This window comes from Triplophysa rosa, linkage group LG3, assembly GCF_024868665.1.
Source record: "Triplophysa rosa linkage group LG3, Trosa_1v2, whole genome shotgun sequence".
Taxonomy (NCBI): domain Eukaryota; kingdom Metazoa; phylum Chordata; class Actinopteri; order Cypriniformes; family Nemacheilidae; genus Triplophysa; species Triplophysa rosa.
The window spans coordinates 1,107,005-1,130,508 of NC_079892.1; the positions used below are offsets into that span (position 1 = coordinate 1,107,005).

The 23,504-nt window shown below is 39.6% G+C and overlaps 1 long non-coding RNA gene across 1 annotated transcript; it reads left to right on the forward strand.

Annotated features, from left to right (window-relative positions):
• Positions 1-7,576: 7,576 nt before the first annotated feature.
• On the forward strand, positions 7,577-21,179 carry LOC130551578 (uncharacterized). Its single transcript, XR_008962632.1, has 4 exons — positions 7,577-10,087; positions 10,472-11,191; positions 16,250-16,366; positions 18,370-21,179. It is a non-coding gene; the product is annotated as an uncharacterized LOC130551578 (long non-coding RNA).
• The last annotated feature ends 2,325 nt before the right edge of the window (positions 21,180-23,504 follow it).

A 23,504-nucleotide genomic window follows, 5' to 3' on the forward strand; every position in this document is an offset into this window, starting at 1 on the left:
TTTTTACTAGAACCCTATCATCTCTGGGTAAAACATCCACAGAACTCAAAGCGTCCCCATATAGAATGAGTTGGTAAAAATGAGTAATTGAATTATTTCACAAGCTTATAATTTGACCATAATTTGCTCGGGTTGATTCAAATCATTAGTAAATCAAACTTTCCATGTAACTTGGCCGAGCATTCAGTGGGAATAAAAGGCCGCTGGTTTTTGCGTATTGGTCAATTTAAGAGCTGAAAGTCATGCCAGCGAAAGCCAATCATTCCCACAATCCTCTTGTTGGACTGGCAGGCTCTTCATGCCATGCATTGATAAATCCTGCTAAGTGCTGTTCATTCTCAGCAGTGGAAAGTTGGTCGTGGCATTTGGAGGGACAGCAAGAATGGAGACCGCATCTCTTTTAGTGAGCAGCTATTGAACCGAGACGGTCTTTCCTCAACGTCAGGAGACGAGAAGCAAACCGCTCCAACTTATTTCAGCAGATGGAGAGGAGAGACCTTAGCCATAGTTCACTCATGAACGCTGCGGACGAGAAAGCACACCAGCGAGAAGCTCCGTTCTCATTTAAGTATCAGATGAATTTTCTAAAAACAGAATCAAACGGGACATGAAGGAGGTGTAAATGAATGTAGACTGTAGAGGTGAAATCATCCGGATTTGAGTCAATGTGACGAGAAGTTGATAATGAGATCGATTCCAGACGAGACACATCTGAGCTCAGTTTGACACACTGTTGACGTCTCTTCTCAAACTCTGATGACAGACACATCTGTGACATTTCTGACTCGCTTTCTCAGGAGAAGTATCTGAGACACACATGAGACTCAAGCTAAAGTTTGACTCTGGAGTTTTGAGCAAATAATAGCATGCGCGTGCAGTGTGTGCAGAACCAGTGTACGGGGCACGTGCAGAGTAAAACCCAGTAGAATAATTCTCATCTGTCTTCATGCCACACACAGCCAAAGCTGGATCACATCACGACACGACCTTGGACTGTGTGTGTGCGCGTCTGTGGGTTGTTCTTTGGTGGGGTGGTGGTCAGGGCCCATGGGAAAGGGAGGCTCTCTGGATCTTGAGACCGGAAGAGAAATAAGGGTGAGATACGCGTCTGGGACGGGGCCAGCTTCAGGACACACAGACGATGGGGTCGCATCAAATGCGCACACACGCAAACATGCTCCCTTTCCCTCCACCCCAGCCATTCTTTACCGCAACACATGTTTTAAAACGCATGCAACATGATCTAATCAATATGTTGTGGGGTTTCTGTAGCCATTGTTTCTCATTATGAAAAAGGAAAAACGAAGGAAAAACTTTGGGACCTATATAAACGCTTAAATCTTTGTGTTTAAATCCAGACAGATCACCTAAAACCAATTTGTAATTCGTACTCGTTTGTTTGGTACGCTCGCATTTGAAGTTTGTTGGTTAGTCGAGTTTCAGTTCCAATGATAAAGAGTGGGACTTGAATTTATCCATCATGACGTCAGCCAACAAGAAAGCTGTAACGTAAGGAAATTCATTTTAGTTCAATTTTAACACTTTTTTTTTAAGACAAACATTTAACATTTGCAAGAATGAGCATGGAACATTAACTTATAACGAGTGGGCTTTAAAAGTTATTTTCACATTTGTAATGTCATTTGAGAAAGGTTTTTTTTACTTTTTTCGATATAAAAGATTGCACTAAGACAACAACTTTGTTCTCAAAAGTGTGCACTTCATGCGTGAATCATGCACAGCCAGAGCAGAAGGACAATTCATAGGATCGATGTTGATTTTAAAACAACCATGAGATGTTCCTTTGAGTTTCCAGGTGAACTGATCTCGTATCAGCAGATTTTCTGTGACCTAACAGTCGAACCTTTGTTCGCGCACATTCTTGCCATTCATAACTCAAAATGGATGTCTGTCAATTACAGCCCATTTCTCCGAGATCTACAGTTACAGCCGAAACACCATCGGATCTGAAAAGTTTCATCCTGAACCATCATGCACGCTGATGTTTTACTGTAGACCAACAGCTGGCAGACCTACACAACACTACCGTCTCTTTCTATTGGCTAGCACACACAGATACAGAGCCGTAATGATGCATTATTACTTCTCAGATGATCAACGAGTATCATTCAGGTTTCGAACATGCATGCAGAGCCACCTTGACCCGAACCCAAAGCGCTCGGTTGAGATGTGTGACGCCCCATAACTTACAGCGCCGGCCCAAACCGCCTATAACCAGAACACCGCTCCAAACCCCAGCCAGAATACACACGAGACACAGAGCGTATGGAACTGAGGGCTTTTGGGACTTCAGCCACACTCATTGAAATTCAGACTTCACAAGCCAAAGCCATTCTGTTAGCGCTACTGTCAAGAAGAAAGGCTGTGATGGTGCGTCTTGCGTTGCCCAACGCTCGATGACGTCAGTGAGGCCTACACGCTCCTGCATCCATAAGAGTCCCAAAATAAAGCATGACATCAGATTGTAAAAGTTGCTTTTCATTTGATGGATGGTTTTAACAGTAACTTTATTTATGACCGGCACATCATTATTGGCCTTTTATGGCCGACAGTGACATTTAAAACAAATGTTCTCTTCAGAACAATGTAAAGCACATTGTTCATTAAAGAAAATCACCAGACATCAAACGACACATTGGCTGCAAGGTTGGTAAATAGGCAGTAACAGAAAATTCGACTTCAAAGTCGAGAGAGATTGCGACTGTCTGTAACTGACAAACAACCTAATGTTTCGTGTTTTCGTTTTCATTGTAGGCAGACATGTGGAGATTTTTTAGGAGAACGTTCTTTGAGTGGCATGAAGTTATACTTTCGGTTTGTATTCGAACGACAGTCAGGTTTAATGGTGCGCTTATTAGAGAAACCACTTTTACTGTTAAATTTTACTGATATTTTTACAGATTTTTATGTATTTAAGAAATACGGTTAAAAAATGTAAAATTACAGAAAAAGACAACAAATTTACAAGAAAAACCGGGAAAAAAATGTAATGTATATCCTTACATCCTCTAATTTTACAAGAAACAAATATTTTACAATATATTTCTTATATGTTTCTCCAGTTTACAGAAAATATCTTTTTTTTTTAGCGGATTGTTTTACAGTGCAAAGTTTGTTGAGGAGTCCAACATAAAATGGTCAACATCTCACATGTAAAGTTTTCTCAAAAGAGCTTTGAGGAGGAGAGCAAAAACAAAAATCTGTGGCATTCATATGTATTCAGTAAAGCAGATAGTATTAGTTGAATAAAATATAAGATACAAATTTTAAGTTATTTTATTGTACATTCCAATTAATATCAATCAAACTGCAGTTGGTTTGTTTTGATTTAAGCCATAATAACAAAAAAATACAGCTAACTAACACAATAAAACACAGTAAAAACATGATTACATAATAAAAAACATGATTTTTGAGAAATATTAATATCTCATTTTGGAACCAAACTCTTTATTTTTTGTTTTCTTACGATCTTGACACATTGTATGTTTTAATAATACGACGTGTACTGCATTTGTTCATCCAATGTCAATGTGTTTGTTCTTTAAAACACGTGAAGCATTTTCTGTGAGGAAGCAAGCATATTGTTTTAGCACTTGGATTATGGTATGTGGTCTAAACTGTAGTCTGATTGTGTTTATGAAAAGAATAATGTGAAATAAAATTGGTGAGAAAACAAGAACAAAAAATGTTGACCTTATAAGCCTTCCATAAAGACACACGTGAGAATTAAAATGATTTCTTTCTGTTTCCCCCTAAAATATGAAACACTAACATCAATGTTCCCAAATGTTTCAGTTGTGATGTAACTCAGTCTATATGATAATATTCAATAGGCCAAAAAGGAAAACACTTTTTTTACACATGAGACCCCTGTGTTGCATTTACCCGATGCTTCATTATATCTGATTCTAACTCCGTGGTGGTAAATCTCAAAGATTCACAGCTGCCAATCATCATCATTGAAAGTACATGTTCATGCGATGCTGTGATGCTGAAGCCTAAAGAGTGTGACCGATGTGAATCAAGACGTTTGGCATCTGTGTTCATCACACAATGTTCCCTCGCCCATCACATTCTCTCTCTCTCTCTTTGTTTGTTTGTCTTCCTCTGCTTTTGTTGTCTCTCAATGTCTTAAGTCGCAGGAACATCATCGAGACGTGGCACAGCGAGGGCCGTCTATCCAGCGTTCCTGTCTTTGAAGCCAGAGAACAGCCATGAATAATTGCCCTACAGAAACAAAGCGCTGGCGTGTCACGGCCGATAATTATTAATACACGCACTTCTCTTTTACAAAGCCATCCCAGGCTTCTTTTGTTGGGTCGTGGAACGATATCCATCAATATGTTTTTGTTTTGGTACCAGAGTCGGTTTAGTTAATGCTTAACGGCATGAAAGGGGCTCGGAGAGGCCTGCGCTATTGCGACACTTCCAAAAACTCCTTGATTCTTCAGTGCAACCGCATTCCTGCATCGCACCAGACAAAAGGAACAAAAGCACCCGTTAAGGATGTAGCCCATGTGACCTTTGACCCGGGTGACCCTGAGCTGGGGTGGGTGTGTGTTACAGTTCACAGATGTGTTTCTGCACATCATAGAATAACTGATGTCTTCACATGATGTCTGAGCGTTGGAATTGAGCAGTCGTAGCAATCATAAACAACACTTTCCGTGGCTCTACATTACCTTCTTTTACAGGAATGACGTCTGAGGATGTGAAACCTAATCAATCATTCGTGTACGTAACATGGGTGAGTCTCACTGCCTTACAAAACAGCAAGTGTTTTCCCATGTTTTAAAGGTCTAGAGTGGGATTTTTAGCGGCCACTAGCGGTGAGTTTAAGAATTGCAACCAATCTCTGAGTCCAAACACGATGGTGGCCACCACGGTACAAAAAGATGTCGTCGGCTGAGACGGCGTGTCTTCTCATGTTGACGCAGGGAAGAGATCATGCGGGCATTAGATCATGCGGGCATTAGAAAGACTGTAGAAAGAGTCATGTCTCATTACATGAAATAAAGTGTCTGTGGATTTTAAGTATAAAAAGAAGGATAAAAGTCAGGACCTGCGTTAATATTCTAAAGACTTTCCAGTAGGACCCGCTTTTAGCGGAGATACTCATAGATGGAGATACTTTCCAGCGGAGAGACGTTGGAGAGAAAGATGGTCTAAAAATCCCCCCCGAGGAGATTGCTTTGATTCGGATCAGTATGTCAGTAACATTGGTTTTTACGTTTGTTACAACCTAGATATGTTGTTGTTGTAATATTAACGGAGCAGTTTTGAGCGTCATTGTATATCTGGAACGAGAGTGCTGCTTGTATATACTCATGTCGTCTTGGATAATAATGCAAAGGAATCAAACAAGCTATGATGAAGCTCAGCATTGCACAGCAGGTTTGAGGGCAGAGCTAGCTAACAGGAAATAGTGCTCAGCGCTGTTAAAGAAGCTCGATCTGACCGAAAGATAGCAGTTAGGAGTAAGTTAGTAGACGTTTTAACCCCCTTTGTAAAGTCAGGGACGACCGGACGACGTACCGCAGGGTAGAGGGAGAGGAAACACGCTCTGTAGAGCGGTCTGTCCTTTTAGGGCTACTGGACAAAACACGGCGGCTAATTCATGTCTAGGCCCGCTCCGACTGTAGACAGAAACAGATCATTCTAAGGTATTACAAACATAACGCTTCATTACGTGAGGTCTGTATACACCTCGGAAGAAATAGTTTTGTATATTATATTGCATTTCTGTCGATAGATCCTCCTAAAAATTTCCCATTGCTCATTTAAAGGTGTAACACACTTGACTCTTCGCGTGGAGTTTGATGGACAGGCAACCGGACCAATCATATCGCCGATATTATCTTCCCCTCCCCTGTTGCTATTTGCCATTTTGTCCGACAACCAAACCATAGTTTAACCGGTCCGGCTGCGCATTATGCAGTTTAAAAACGCCCTTCGCGGTTGTTGCTGGCCGTCACACTGTACGAACATGATTTCAGCTGTAAGTCATGTCACTGTGGAATCTTAGCTGTCATAATGTACAACAATAAAGACTTCTTAAAACAGACTCGTACAAGAAAACTTCTTATAGACTGACTGTCATATGATCGGCGCTGAAGGACTGCATCTCATCAACACTGCCAGAATTTTATCAGAGGTCAAATTTGATCTTTCTTTATGGTCATAACCAGTTTCACCCGTTGCCTAAACATGTCAGAAACCAATGGAGCTGTCCAGACGTTATGTCGTTAGAGCACAGTGCGTGCTGGAGCTTCTATCGTTATTTAGTTTACTTTATTTCGAGTCACTTTCACACCCTGAATGTACAGTATACTTCAAATGCACATCGCAGACTTTCTTAGTGCTTTTGGCTGAAAGTATACGTCATTTTTTCCCCAGAAATGATTATTTCACGATAAATATTCTTTAGTGCAGTGGGAGCGCTTTGGCTGATGTCGGACATAGCAAAAGGGGGCGGGGCGAAGGGTCAATTAGGGCATAATCAAAATCAATATGACACTGATGCGAGACCCGGAGCCCATCTCAAACTAATATGATTCACTTCTGAAATGTTTTATGACATTTGTTTCCAGATTTGATGGAGTTGTTTTTCATGAAATTGTCAACTTAGTCTCAGATGTTTCTATTGATATTGTTCAGGAGAAATCAAAAGAGAATCAAATGAGAATGTATTTATTGAAACACATGAAGAATATGGAGGTGTAAATGAACGTAGATTAGGTGTAAATATAATCTGGATTTGAGTGATTTTAAAATTCAGACTTCCGTTGGTGATCGTTTTACGATTCTGTAAGATTTCCCCATATTCATTGATGAAGTAAAACCATCTGTTATGTCAAGTATGAAAGTATTGTTTCTATTAGTTTGATCATTGTTTAAAGGGGACACAGAGGTTTTTGGTATTTCTCAGATTCCGGGACAATGACTCGAGCGTGTTTTCGTCTCTCTGTCAAATGAAAAACATGACGGCTGGATATTTTGCAGGTTTTCTTGTCTGTATTGGTGGTGGCTGTTTCAGACAGTGACTGTGACGAAATGTTTTGTCTGACTGATGTTCTTGTGTCAAAGTCTTGGAATTTGTTGAAGAGCAAACTAGTACATGCAACGCTAAATAATAAACAGATAGCTGGTTAAAAAGACAAATGGTTTACTAGTCAGGTTGATCTTGTTCAATGACAAAAATCTAAATTCTGTCATCATTGTGGTTGTAAATCTGTATGTGAGTCTTTCTTCGGTGAAACACGATATTTTGAGAAATGTCTCAGTGGTTTCGTGTTTATATAATGGAAGTCAATGGGGTTCAGTGTTTGATTATCAACATTCTTCAAAATATCTTCTGTTGTGTTCTGCAAGAAACTCATACAGGTTTGGAGTGACATGAATATGAATAAATGAAGTACGAATTTGGATTTTTGGTTGAGCTATCCCTTTAGGAGGAGTTTTGACCAGGTCTTAGAATGCAATGCCGTCTTTCTGACCAACTAAACCAGGTTTAAGACCACCACCACCCCCCAGCCAGGATTAATCTGTTTTTTTTCTCACCAGTGAAAAGTTTATTTCAGAACGAGCAGTTTGCTTTGCATTTCTCAGGGCAGGGAAGGTTGAGGTGTAAACACTGACGGAATAATTGTAGGCTGACATCTCATCTTTTCATAAACTCAGCACGAAAAATGTTGATGTAGTTAACATGGCTGCCCCAAACTTACAATTTCTAAACCTGAGAAAATGTCATTGCTTTTGGAGCGACGCAGAAGCTTTGGCCACGAGCCTCTACTGACCTTGAGCCAGTGGGGACCACACACATCACTCATCCTGGCGTGAGTCCTCTGACCTCAGACCAGTGTAGAGAACAGTGATGAGAGCTGAAAGCTCACTGGACACCAGAATATCTTCCCTAGGCTCGACCAACAGCGATGCCCACGATTAATTTAAAGCAACAGTTCAGCTAGAAATTACGTTTTTGTCAATTTTACTTTACACTAATCTACAGTAGGCCTACATAAAAACGCTCTTTGTCCACACTAGCGTTTCCCAAATGTTGCTCATTCTAAAACATAAACTTAAATACTGCATGTATGTAAAACATACAGAGATTTTAATCAGGCGTTTAATTATGTAAAAAGTATTCTGAGCAAAGATAATTCAGTGGGCTAGTTGCACAAGATGGCACAGGTGAGCTTTTGCAATGCCAGAGTCCGCAGAGTCATTTCTGATCGTATAACACTATCTAGTTGTTTTGGCTTAATGAAGTGCTCAGCAATGGAAAGAGGATCTGTCACATCGCTTATATATTACTTCTTTTTAATCTAAATTACAGCCAGCCAAAATTCCTCCTTTTCCCATACAGTGTTGTAGAACCGGAAATTACTCTGCCGACTCTGGCTCACCAGCGCCATCGTGTGCAGCTAGCGAATGGAACGTTGTGACAATGGTGTTCTCAAAATATGTTTTTATACCCTAAAATGATATGTTTTAAATAAAAATGCACATTTATAATGTGGCACATGATGCAGAGTACAAAGGTTTTGAATCTTTCCTTTGTTAGTCTCACGGTGCGGCCCGAAAGGGTTTTATAACTATTATTACGAATGCTAAAAGCTTTAACAAAGTATTACATATTTAACTAAAATGAAAAATAGTTTGAAATCTACTTCATGAAGCAAACCTGATTTTCTAAAAAGTATTCTTATTGTTATTGTTAGCTCATTGACAAAATGTTAAATGCTCAGTTGTAAGTTGCTAAATAAATAAATGTAAATGTTGTTTACTGTGACATTCTGACAAAGCTAAAATCTACACACGTGTCGTCCTGTGGTGCTTTCTCTTTGATGGAATTGCGTAGCGGGCATGAGAAATGTCATTAGGAAACCATTTCTCCTCGCTCTCGACGGCAGGATTTATGATGTGCTAAGTGCAACGCTTACACGAGGGGTTGGAGACCTCGTCTTCACGACTCCCTGAATCTCTCAACAAAAGAGAGTAAACAAGGGATGTCTTTTGGAATATGTGACTTTTTTCCGGCGTGGCGGCCAGCACCAGTTTAGATCTTCCAGTCCTGTTAGTGACACATTTAAATGAGCTGCGGTCTCCGTTTCTTCACACACGTGGTAGATTCATGGAGATTCCTCTTTTCTTCTTTCCTCCTCGCCTGGCTTCCCCTCGGCCCGATCGGGCTCAAGAGAACCACATGCCAGGTTCACTCCTCTCCTCTCCCACCCAGCCAAACCAGAGCCATAATTGTGCTTTTGTTTCAGGCACTGCCCCAGTTATAAAGAAGAGAGAAGCTTTGGAAAGGTCAACAGAAAAGAAGAAATGGGTTCTGGACTGTAAAATGTTCTGTCACCTTTTATTCAGATTCAGGTTGAATCAAACCTGTATGACTGTCACCGACAGACACAAATGAGCTGTACAATAAAAGTTGTCTAGATAGGTCACTCGTGGGTAGGGTTGGGAATCGAAAATCAATTCTAATTCGGAATCAGAATCGAAAGGTTAGAATCGGGTACTTGAAATTCAAATTTAAATTCCTCTTATTAGTTCCTGTGTGCATATTTTCAGAAATGTGCATGTGTTAATTTGTGATCTGCTGATATCTCAATAAAAGCCCTTATGAAAATTAACCATATTTTTACTATAGTAAGCATAGTTTAACCCTAGTATTTGCAGTAAAGCATAGGAATTTTGGTAATACAAATTGTAATAAATCCGACAAAACATGGTTGTTAGGTGTATACTGTATATACACAAAACGGTGCTCATAAATATATGAGTATGTGTTAAATGAATAGGTTGATATCTACTGTAAATGATTTACTTCCACTGTGGAATCCAAACTGGGAATCGATAAAAATCACAATCGATAAGTGGAATCAGAATCGCAAAAATTCAAATGATACCTGTGAGGATTTGTAACGGAGAATCAGAATACTAATACACTGAAGAAAGGTTTCCTTTAGCAGGGCCTCCTGGTTCAAACCACGGATTGTAGACCACGCTGGAAAAGTCAACCATGAGGACGGCCCCCGGTGGGACCATGTTAACAGCGGTGAGTAATTATGGCATGCTGAAGCTTCTTCAGATTTTCCTCCATAATCTGGTTCATGAAGGATGAAAGAGGTCTCTAGTCTCTTCCAACGACTGATGATTAACATGAAATATTCACTCAAAAGAAACTCCCTAATGTCACAAATTTAATACATCTGAGAAAAGCCTTTCCCGGGGCATCCAACAATTCCAGAGTCAAGTGGGAAGGAAATGAAATAAATGAAACTAAACATTTCAAAATAATAACCTAAACAAAAACGGCTTGGCATATTGGACAAAAACCATGTCATTGTTGTTGCAATGGTAACATTTGTCTTTTAACTTCAGTCTGAGTATAAGTTTTTATGCCCACTATGTAATGTGTTATGTTCTGCTGTGTGCACAGGAATTGTGGGAAATCTTCGGCAGTGCCATCCTACCACGTCTTTGTCTTCAATGCCGGAGGAAAATGTCATTGCTCAGAAGTTTGCTCTTTTAAAGCTCTTTAGAGTTTTTGGTTGTTTCAATTATATTTCAACTTTTTCTCAGATGTTTTTGTGCAAAGGACGAGTAAAAGTAGACACAAATAAGATGACTGTTGACAAAGACTATAGACCTATAAAGTATAGCAAAACTCGTTGGGTCTTGGAAGTATTTTAAAAATGAGAAAATAACCACATTATATAGTTTTATTATTTTTGTGAAGTATTTACTGGATGATTAAAAATGTATTTAGAGAAATCCTGATGTTTTCATTCTGTCCACCGTGTTACTCTGGGACCATTGGAAGTTGATAATGCGCATGAGTTTGCACAGAATCCCAACACTCGTTGGAATGAAAATATCCACCCCAAACCACTGATCTTAGATCTGTCTATGTTTTCCCAGTCTCTCGTGCTGTTCCCGTAACCCACTGGCTCCCGGCTCCAACAAAACCCTGTAACTGTGACTTCTGGAAGCTTGTGGCTATTTCTGTTGTGATGGACAACCTGACGGACAATAATCTGTCCAGAACTCGGCTCTCGGAGAGCAGAGTTCATTCGTGCTGAGCGGATTCCCAGCGGCTCTTGCCAGCATCCGTCATGAACGAGTTGAAAACAGTGACTCTGATATGTGATCCAACGCAGTGAGTGCAGGGTTTGTGCATTTGTTAAACCAAATTTATTTACTCGGGGAAGGCTAATGGTGCGTTATTATATCTGTCAGTTTCCTGTTGCACGGCATACATTAGCCCGGGCTTCTTGTACGAGGGCCTCAATTATAGTTGTGTCTGTACAGGGTCAGAAAGAAAAGACAGACAGATGTCTTCCTGATCAAACCGTGCTTATCCGAGTGAGTCCCATTGACTTGCAGTGGTGTTTTTAAACCACTTATTGTACACTTGGCTTGCGTAGACAAATGTCTACATTGGGGCTTTCAACTGGGAGTTTGATGAAGTTTATTTAAAAAGCAATTATATTCTAATGGCTGACAAAAACGAATGGGGCTCTCATCTTGATGTAGTTGGCAAACGTATCCAAACAAAGTGCTATTAAGCTTTACATAGATCAATACAAATGGAGCCTGGTGAACCCTATAAATGTTGTATTTTATGTTCATTCTGTTTGCTAAGCTTTGTGCATTAGCCGCAGTTGATCTTTAACACAGCAGGATCTTTGAATCGAAGCACTTCGGATCAAGTGCAATCACTTGGTCAAAAAGAAATATTCCTATAGCATTCAGAGTTCCTGTTTTTCTTGCACATGTCATATGGGGCCCTCAGATCATAACGGAGGAGATGAAATCTATTATAGAGTTTTCTCAGTGTAGAAGCGCAGCTCCATGTGGTTTCCATGACTGTGGTGGTTAATGAGTTGGTAAACAGTGTTTCGGAAGCAACTTTGTACGACTACAGTCAAACTACTCTTTGATAAAGTAGTTCGATACACTAGAGATTATTAACAAAAGTGGAGAATGTACTTAACTGGTGACAGTTTCGAAACTTGGTGCAGTGAAAGATACCAACCCACAATGAAATAAAAAAGCATAAACGCGGGTTCACTGCGAGTCAAGGATCTGGTTTTCTTGACGTTTTTGGGAAGGGTCTCTGTTTCACACCATGCACATGTGACACGTCGTTAAAGATATTTGTGTCTTTAGACGCGTTCCCTCCAACTCAAACGCCGTTGACCCTGTCTGTGGTTTCTTCCTGTCACTCTCAGAACAGAACAATATTTTCCTGATTAATTAATTTCGGCCAGCAGAAGTTCTCTAAAGCATATAAATATCACAAAATGTCTACTTTATTGAAACCACAAGGGATGTTGGGATTGTCCAAGACACACAACCTTCCTGGAGAGGTCAAACACCAGCCCTATTTTCTGCTCTGGTGGGCAGGGAACGCGGTGGTGACCATCGGAATGTTCTGGATTCAGCTTTGTGTTTGAGCTTTGCTGATACCCTTTTCCCCATCGCAGCACCACCAGCCCCCGCCGGTTTGGCCCACGGTCCCCAGAACTGCTGGCTTGATGCCCTGGCACGGGCTCTGAATACACCCCCTCTCTCTCTGGGCTGGTGTGTGCAACTTCCGGAAAACATCATCTTAAATGTAAATCTGTGGATTTACAAGCGCATCTGATAAAGGTTTGTGTTCTTGGCACTGACCCCTGACCGTGGAAGTTCTCATTTTTTACGGCCTCCTTGTTCTCTTTTCTTTAAAGGACTGGGAATGGATTACTGGAGATGCATAAGGTCCAATTAAAACTCCTTGTTTTCCCATGGCTTCCTGACAGCCGTTAAGGTCTTCCACTACCAAAGATTACCAGGTCAGAAGTTAAAGGCCAATCCCAGAGAGGGCAGAGATACGCCTAAGCAGGTGTTGACCTGAAAAATCCTCACCGTTTTAATGATCCTTGCGCTCATCCGAATAACTAAAAAATGTGTTCCCATTTACTTGTTTTAGCCCGTGGGGAAGCCTCTCTTTCTTCTAAGCTTAGCTAAATTAGCTTTGTTTCCTAAAGCTGCACTTTAAGGGGATTAATCTGTGAGCCAAATTAACCGCCAGCCTGGTGGACGATTGATTCCTGCGCAACAATTAAAATTCCGGCATTTGGCGTTCCACGGATTCACAGGAGGTGAATACCACAGGCTGGCACTGACTGGGCGACAGTGGCATTGTAGCTTTACATGAGGGTGTTATTTGAATGGAAAAGAGATGGTTATTCACCCGGTCAAGGCAGGAACACAAAGCAGATATAATGAAGTGAACCAAATGCTGGCAGGCGTCCATTCTCACATTCAAAGTCTGACTGCTGAACAGAAGCATTCCATAATGTCACTGGCGGCAAATCTCCTCCCAGATGACTCTCACTTTATGATCTTTTGTCTGATTTAGTCTGGGCTGTTTTTAACATCTTTAATTGGTTAGTTGTGGAATATTGTTATGAATAGGACTAGACATCTACAGGAAGGTTTAGTTTTGAGTCAAAGAAATGTTAAAATGTAAAATTCTAAAGTATTGTGACCTTTTGTGATTCTTTGCCCATGGTCTACCATTGTATGTTTTTATTTTATCGCATACGATCCTCTGTGGCTCATTGTCAAATCATACGATAACATGAATTATTAGGCTTTATTCGTGTTTTCAAGGAATTTTTCTCAAAACTAAGGAATGATAAAGTCATATTGATTTGTTTAAGTCAACTTCTGAAATTGTAATGCAAATCATTTGTAATGGGAAAATATTGGCATTTGGTTTCATACTTTCGGACTGTCCCATGAAAACAAAAAAACACCAAAACCATTACTCACGCATTGATTTCATATTGAAGTTAATGGTCTAGTTTCTCATGGCTGTGTCTGTCACCTCCAGGAAAAACTCTCTGGCCTGTGACCAAACCAACAGAATGTATGTGGCCACCTAAAGTTCCAGAGTTTCCTGTTTACAGCAGCGTGTGAGAGACACGTTCTTGGTTTGCGTTTTCAAGACATGCTTCAAATTCTTCAAGAGCACCTCTCTTATATACATGTACATTAGTGTGGGCCAACCTCAGCGTCACAACATTGAGTTCCCCAAAGTGCGCTGGCTGTTTTTACAGGAAGTGTGTTGGACGGATGAAACCGCTGAACAGCGCTCTCGTATAGTAGCCCGTCTGAAACATGAATTATGAAATGTGCATTCACTGGGAGAAGAAGAAAACCGCAAAGACAGATCAAGATGATGTGGTAAACAGGGTAAACGTTAGGGCAGGAGTGACAGCACATGAGCGATTCATTCTTGTTTATAAGTCAGCCGTAGTACTATTGTTTTACGTTCATCTCTGAACTCTGTGGAAAGTCGTTTTTCCTTTGTTTTTGGGAGACGCAGCAGGATAATGTGTCAGTCAGTTTCTCTTTCAGCAAACAAACTCCAACAACTCCGAACTACACTATATTTGAAATACATATGGAGGCCCAAGACACTATCTTCTATCAGATGCTAGACGATTTCTAGCATCAACTCAAATGATGATTCACAATGATCCATTACAGCATTAAAGTTCAAACGGGTTTGTTCCGGTGGTAAACACATTTAAGAAACAACTGAAGACACACTTGTCCACACTCACCTGACTAACTCCTAACTGTGAGCTTTTACACAATAAAATCAGCGTGCTGAGGGGAAAAAATTAGTCACAGTGGATGAAGAAAATCTTCAACTTTTCGCGTTGAGAATAATCGCGCGCAGCATGAATAACTTCATAGGAATCTATTGTTTTTGTTCTAGCGCATTATCGAGAAGAACATTTACTTCGCTTTTTCATGTTCAGTGTGTAAAGACTTTTACTCTGTTACTATGTATTTAAAAAATAATATGTTGCTATATTTCCCTAGTTTGAATGTTATTAAGATTCTTTGAACATACGCATGCTGTCTTTCTATGTAAATGACTTTAAAGTCCCAGTGAAAGAAAACATGACAATTCTTATTTTTTCATGAAATATTGCAGCGTTTATAGTAAATAGTTTATCAATGTGGGTCATTTTCTTTTTTAAATTAACGTGCCCTCATAATCTTCAGTTAAAATCAGAAAATGCACTTCAGTCCTGTAATGACGATCCATCTGAAAAGACGTAAATTAGACGGCTTGGGCGGAGCGTCCGTTAACTCCTCCCCTTCAACTGTCAGTCTGCTGCCAGTTTCATTTCAAAATCAATGCAATAGCTGTTTTTACACATCCAATCAATTTGCAGTGAAAAACGCAAGCCACGCCCACTAAATTTATCCTTTGAAATTCCTTTTCACTCGGAAATGTGTCTGAATACCGAAGTAAAAACGATCACAACTTCCGGTTCACGGGGACTTTAATTAGAGACTTTTCTTTATTCACTAACGTGCTGTTTGCATGTTGATGACTGACGGATTTTAGTCATGTACTGTATGCTCTACAGACTAAGTTTAGCACATATTTTGTAAAATCTGTTTACACTATTGCTTGATTTGTGTTCTGTATCAAAGATGCACAAGGTTATTTTCAGGTAAAATGTGAACAATGTGTTGGTGGAAGTTGGAATATTTGAATTCGAAATTAGTGGCCTTATCCAAAACACTCAATTAACTCTGTGGGTTTATTTCTTTCAGTCCTTATAATGAAATAAACAAAAGCTGAAGCATATGTAACCTTTCCAAAAGTGCATAAAATGATCTAACATCTGGATTGTGCTGCTCTGTATGTGGATGCATTCAATGCCAAGTGGGTTATCTGTGGACGAAACCAGAAATATTTTCTGTTTTAGTGAAAAGGAGGCAACGCTGAGCCACATGTAGACAGATGATTTGTGTTTGTTCCATTCCTACAACACTCTCACCACAGATATTTCATACATCCATTGCAGAAAAACGGCTTTGTTATCCCACAACACGCAACGCCTTAGAACATGAGCAACATTTGTTAAGTATTTGTGGTTCTAGCAACATTTCCAGGTTGAAACTAATCTGAGATGATTACTAGAACACAAATGTACCATTTCATTTGATTTCATCTTTATTTTATCAAATTATGATATAATATTATCACTCGCTTCTCCAAAACCCACCACAACCACCAAATGCTTCATACAGACTTAGAAGGTTGCAACAACCCTGACCCAAAAATATAAATAATTTCTTGAAATATTCATCTGTAAAAACATCAGTTTAATGGTATAAACCTTTTTCTATGTTACAGGCAGGGCTGGACTAAGACCCAAAAGTGGCCCTGGAAACTCCTGTTCCGGCCCACCGCCCATCTGACCACCAGGAAAATGCCCAGTATGCCCGATTACCAATCCAGCCCTGTTCACAGGTTATTTATGAAATCCTCATCGTTTTTTTAACTTTTTGTTTCTCCTGCTAAGAGGTATAGCTACAGTGACTTCATTTCTTAATAAAACTAATTATTTGGAATTTGTAGACTGATTTGGTTAATAAAAAAATACAGTTTTTTTATTACTGTGGTAGGCTTTGTGAGACCAGTTATATTGCACTTATGCTTTTTTTGTTATCCTTGTTGTTCCAATTGCTTCCATTGTTAACCCCATTTGTAAGTCGCTTTGGATAAAAGCGTCTGCTAAATGACTAAATGTAAATGTAAAAACAGACTGTAATGTTGGTATACCTGTAATGTGCTTCATTATTTTAAAAACAACTTTCATTTGTCTGTTCGATGGTCATGAAAATTCAATAGCTGGAGCCAAAAATCATTTTAAAATCCTGTCCTTTCATTCATCCATTCATTGAATGGATTATTTATTATAATAAATATTTGACACAATATGTATTTTGGTATTTATATTGTATTATAGTAGTTCTGTGGCTGTTTTTTCCCAGTACGCATGAGAAAGAGTGGATTGTTTATTTTACATTTTATTATATTGCCCAGTAACTTGATGGTGTTAAGGTTCATTTGACCTCAAAACTAGTATTCAGAGATGTCGATTATTTTGGTCGACCCTATCAATGCCTCAAATCTAAACGTAGCACGCAATCCAACCAATCATAGGTGGAAATGTAGACGGCATCACAATATTCGAGTTATCAGCCAATCAGTGCAATTCAAAGCGGCCAAGATGTTGTGAAATTGTCCTCCGCCTCCTTGGGCCAAAGATTAAAGTTTAGACAGTGAAGAGGACATTGTGAGCCGCGGAAAGATCCAAAGTTTTGTAACTTGCTGAGTGCATGCAGAAGTGAAAATGGAGGGGATAAGCCACAAATTATGGTTTCTTGTGTGAGGTAACACAGTGATCCATAGAACTGGAACCGAGTCAGGAAGTTTCTGTTCCTGTCTACAAAGGTGTCACAAAGTCTTTCCACATATGCAGCTTGAAGTTTAAAGTTGAGATCTCACATGGGTAACTTCTTCACGGGGTTGATATACCGCCACAGTTCTATGTGGCTTTCATTTACTCACATGCCCCTCAGTGCTTGGCAGGGAAACCCTTAATAATATAATGTTTCCCTCTGCGTGAGGCAAGGGGCAATTCGGTGCCTTGTTGAAGTTGAAAGTGAGCCCAGTCACAGATCTATTGTGCAATCCGCTGGCCTGGTACACGTCCACTAGCGTGCACTTACCAGGTCATCTAAACGCTTTTGAACTCCCTGCTGAGCTGTTGGGGGAACGGCGTGTAGCGTGAGTTTCTAAGTGTGGTCAGTTTTGTTTGGGTATCCAGTCGCAGCTGTAACGTGGATTCCCAGACATCTTAGCCTCCTGCGGTCGGACCATCACCCAAAGGTGTTCGATGCTCTTGGCGGTCACGGTCGGGCGATGAGCCTTGTGGTTCTGCTGTGCTCGTGGGGTTAGAGTGGCTGCATTTAGATTTGCGGCTATCTGCACTAGCTTTTCTTGGACCCTCGCTACTGTGCATACTGGCATGGTGGGGATCTTTCTGATGAGAAAGCATCTGATGGCTGCCAGGTTATAACAGGATAGCCCTCAGAAACCACTGCAAATAGATTTAGGTGCCTGAATCCATTTTGGAGAGAATGACCTAGGTCAGACAAATGCTGCTGTGAGACTTTCTCTTATCAAATGTTATATCAAATACAAGGTTATATTGGCTATATATGCATTTTTATACTGTATGTGTAAAAGCATTACAGCAAAACTCCATCTCTTTTGAAAAAAAAAACGCCCCCTTTGCAGGGTCATGGAAGGGCGGGAGTCTATACTTCTAAATACTTTTAGGATAATAAGAATTTAGTAGGACATTTTGTTTGTCATACATGGTCGTAACTAGAATGACTTTGTCTGTTCGTTTTAAGGTGAAATAATGAAATATGTTCTAAACAAGTTTTGTCACCCTGTTTCAGGATCAGAAGAACTTCTGCTGGGACTCTGAAAGCACATCCACCTGTTTGCCTCGGTCAGCCAAGGTTACGCAATGTGACATAATGAGGGAACGACATCAAGACGGAAACCGCATGGGAAGGTGTTCTTCCTTGGCCACCATTATGGAATTCCTTGAGTGGAGTGTGGCAGCCCACATGGGGGAAAGACTTGAGTTGCCGTGATGGCCGGAAGGTTGCCATGGTGGCAGGAATCAGAGCGATGACTGCGAGGCAGCCTCTAGGTAAACAGAAAGAGTGACTCATGGCTAGACGCATGGATCTTTTCTGTATGGATCTTGTCCTTCATGGGCACATGACTTCTGCACCCTTTCCCAATAGCTGCAGATCTTACCCCTCTACAGACCAAACCAGACCTGACCACGGGCACTGCTCCACGCACATGCACGTACTAAAAAAGGAAGCCTTAAGTTCTTTCTCATCTGCCCAGGCAGACATTAGACATTATTTGAGCGGAATAAATCGCCCGCCGCAGTCTTGGTTCCTCATTCGGGATAGTGGCAGGTTTTTATTTTGACCAGCTGTCTTTGGCCCAGGCTTGGATGTCTAGAAACCATTTATGGAAACATCTTGGAAATGTGAAAAATCACCTAATGCTATAAAAATGATCATCATAAAATTTTTAAGGATAAATTATAAAAAGAGATGATGCAGGACAAGTCTGTGGCTTTAAGATAGGTGATGGCCACATATGTCAAGATTATTTTATTCTTACTTTGTGTCAACAATTATTTAAATTGTCTATATACCCTCATTTTTTTAAGTTGTTAAATATATCATTGAGATCTCCATTATGTCTAAGCTATAATCCTTCTATTCGGGTGATAGATATCTGAAAAATTGTAAAAGCAAGATCAATCCTACAATACATTCTCAAATGATTTGAAATGTGTTATACCTAAACAAAAATGTATATAGCACTTTTTTACTCAAATCAACAAAAGTCAAGATACTTTTTATGTATATTTATTATTATTATTTGAAAACGAATAATAATATTTGACGTCTACTTTAACGTTATACAGTCTCGGACTTTGTGAGAGTCGTCACGTGCTTGGCCTCAATTGCGCTATTACAGCGGCAGCGTGGTCGCACCTGTCAGTTTTCATTAACCTGTTCGCTCGAACCATAGAAGGATTGCCGCAAACCTGCGATCTGCCCAATGCCTGACGACGATTCCTGAGGCATGTGAATGTGTGAGTATGTTTCTCATTGTCCATCTTGTGATGTTCGTGTGGAGTGTAGGTTTTTTACGCCTTTAATAAGCTGGAGATAATTATCCGTTTCTTCTCCATTGTGTGTTGATACGAGTGCCTTTCAACTAGTTTTAATGCGCTGCTATGCGGTTGCTGAGGTGTTTTGATTGGTTGCGTGTTGCTGTGACGTTTTAATTTGTCTTTTGCGTGTTGCTATGCGGTTGCTGAGGCGTTATGAGTGATTAGTAATGGCAGTGGCAGTGCTAGGGCATTCGGGTGGTCGATAAATTGCGTTGCTATGCTGTTGCCAAGGCGTTATGGTGGTAAACAAATTTCCTTTATTTGCTTGAGTGTTCTGAGTGCGGTTGCTTTGTGGTTTAAGTGTCTCGTGTCTGTATCACAAATGGTCACATGACAAGACAGAGTTACAGGTTTGTTTAAATCACAAACCGGACGTTTATAAACTAGTAAGTGATACTTGACACCACTAATGAGCAATAATTGAATGATGGAATGAAAATGTGAAATTTATTTACATAATAAATAAAGATCCGGGTTGATAAGAAGTTTGAGCAACAGGTGTTGATGAGGCCAGAAACACTAGATGTCAGTGTTGAGTCTCAGTCTCACCTTCAAAAAGCTCATTTACACCTCAGCTCTGTTCTCAAAAAATGAATATTGATAAAACCTTTAGAATCCATTCTTTCAGTGAGTAAACCTATGATCTTAAGGTTACCAGCTTGTATGTTTACTACAGTACACCATACCTCCATTCATTTGTAGTTTCTGATGGATGAATCTACTTTTTTGTGTTTAATGGTTGGAGAACAGTCAAGGGGGCACATGTTGTGTTTAATGGATGGATGGATAGATATAGTTTGTGTGTCTGTTTGAAAGATTGAACACAGCGTAGGAGGTTCCTACAGAATGCCTGGAATCTAATCTCTTGCAGGACTGGACAATATTATTGGCTCGACCTTCCACTGTCTGTGTTTTACACAAATACACACAAAGTTTAGGGGCATTCAGTCATGGACCTCTGGTGTTGTGGAACCCAAGCCTTAAAATACTGTGTCCTCTAGTTTTTTCATTTAAATTCTAATCATTTAACTATCATTTGGTGGAACCGAATAAATGTGATTATCATGACATCACTTGTTATTGTGATACTTCTTCAGATGGCGAAGTAATGAAATATGTCAAATCTTTTTTTTTATGGTCACATATTATACAAATACACAGAGTGAAGGTGTGTTGACAAGTTTGTCATCAATGCCAAACATAATTGATTTTGCAAGTCATGTAATCGAAAACACTGAACGAGGACATATTTTGGTAGGCCAACCTGAAAGTTAGCATCACACTGGATCCCTTGACAAAAACCAATAAGATTTTTCAATAGTCTTTTGGATTATCACAAAATATAAGATCTGTGTTCAAAAGTTTGCTCTGCGTGAGCAAAGCTTTATAACTTGTTTTGTCCACCTTGACACAACTTTTTTTGAACGTTGCTCATTTATTCTTGGTGGTGTTTAATGTTCCTGACAACATATGAAGAGTTTGGTTCCAAAATGAGAACTCCATTTAAAAAAAAAACTATTGTGTTTTGTTGTGTTAGTTGTCTGTATTTTTTTTAGTTATTATGGCTCAAATCAAAACAAACCAACTGCAGTTTTATTGATATTAATTGGAATGCACAATAAATAAACATGATTTTTGAAATATTTAAAAAATGGAGTTCTCATTTTGCGACCAAACTCTTCATATTTAGTCCAATGTAGCAACTTGTTAGCCACCACCTTTTTAAAGACATGTTTAAAATCTTGAGTGAGGTGTTGCTGTGTTTTTATGTCGTAAAATAAAATATCTACACATTTGCGTTTATCGAAGATCTTTAAGTTTAAATATCCAATATTCAAATGAGTTTAGCAAAACTTGTTCCACGACACCTGTGGTCTCCAACAACTAGCTACGATCTAAACAAGTGTTTTTAGAGATTATGTTGTTGTAAGGTCCCCCTGACTCTATAAAGACGTTTCTGGGTGTAGCGGCAGCGCCTCGTCACGCAGGAAATGGTGATTACGCTCTGGTTTGTGGAATAGCAATTATGTGAACAGTGACCTGTAATCTGTGGGTTTCCATGATATGATGTGTGTGTGTTTGTGGAGGGACGCAAAAGATGGAAACACTTTTTTCATTTTTTTCTGCTTGGGTGAAGCAGTGGTCCGTGACACATTTGAGAGCTTCATATTTCCTGCGGCACTTTTCAAATGTTCAAAAATGGCATTGATATGTTATATATGCATACAGACCCCAGCGAGTACCCGAACACACTGCACGGTGCCTGCGCTTGCCACTTTTTAGAAATGTGCTTTTCGAAGTAAATAGGTTTGGTTTATGTCCAAAAGCCCACATTGTGGTTCTGGAGCTACAGAACTGCATAAGACATGCTGCTTAGCTAACTATGTGTTATTGTAACATAGTCAAATAGTAATAGTAATACAAAATAATATTCTGTTTTTTTACCAGTAAAATGACAATTTTTGCTTTATCTCCTTCTAAATTTCTCCTAAATTCCAAGTAAAAATATTTAAAAATATAAAAATAAGAACGGTTAAACTTTCATGTATAAAATAAATTATATTAATAAATATTTATTTTGTCTCTTGTCAAAATGCATACTAGGATTGATTTCACTGTGTAAAGCTGCCTTCAAATTTTACAATATTGTCTAGCAGATGGATTATACGTAACAAATTAAAACAAACTTTTTAATAAAGAGACATGCCCTGAATATTCTGTCATTATTGTAAATTGTGAATTTAGTTTTTTTTACAACGACGCAGAACAATGCCTTTCTGTTGATACTTGCTCTTTAGAAGACGCTCCAGCAGTTCTACAAGCAATCTGTTAGATGTTGTTTGCAGGAGAAGTGTTTGACAGCCAGTAAAGTTCATCTCGACCCAATGACCCTGGTCAGTCACTGTATTCTTCTAAAGCGTCTTCAGACGGGACATATTGAGTTTGTTGCCAAGCAAGACGAGCTGGACTCTCGAGTGACTCACTACCTGGCGCGGCTTCAAGCTTGGCTTTACAAACTTCCATTGTAACTTCCTGTCTTTAATCTGTGAGATCAATGAATTTAGCATATTTAATCAAAACTCCTGTAACACACACACACAATAGTCTTTCTGATCTATCGGTCCGTTTTGAAAGGACTGTTTGATATTGGCAAATATCTAACCTGAGCGAGGCCACTTGTTTAAGAAAGGTGCGCACCTGTGCATGCCAATGCCGCCCCTCCAACAAAACGCACTTCAGTTTCAAAGCCCTGAGTTTGATTCTTGATTCTTGAACATTTTACAATTAATTAATCAAAATGTTTTTTTTCCTGAAGGTTTTTAATGCCTGTTCATGCAGAAACCAATGCTAAAGTGCTCTTGGTGGTTGCTATGGGATCAGAGCTTAAAAACAACCTGATGACCAAACATTTTTTTCTTTGAATTGAAGTGCACTGATAAATTGGAACATGTATTGAGTATATAGGATCAATTCTCGCTCTCGCTCTCTCTCGCTCTCTCTCTGTTTGCTCTGCTCAAGAGATGTTGGTCTCTTGTGTGTGTCTTGTGGAGTGAAAATCTTGTTGTATTTGAGGATGCTCCACGCTACCGGACCCGACAGCTGGAGTCAACCCTGTGAATGTACCGGGTTGGCGGTTGCTATGATACGGTAGAACTGGGGCAATAAACAAAAACTGTTCTGGACCGGTGTTTAAAAAGCACATGTGGAGCTTGTACATTTGATAACGTTTTCTAACTGATAATATTTTGTTTTTAAGTAACTACGCAGGTTTAATCTCATAAAATGACCAAACATCTTTGCAATAAGTAAGAAATAAGGAAT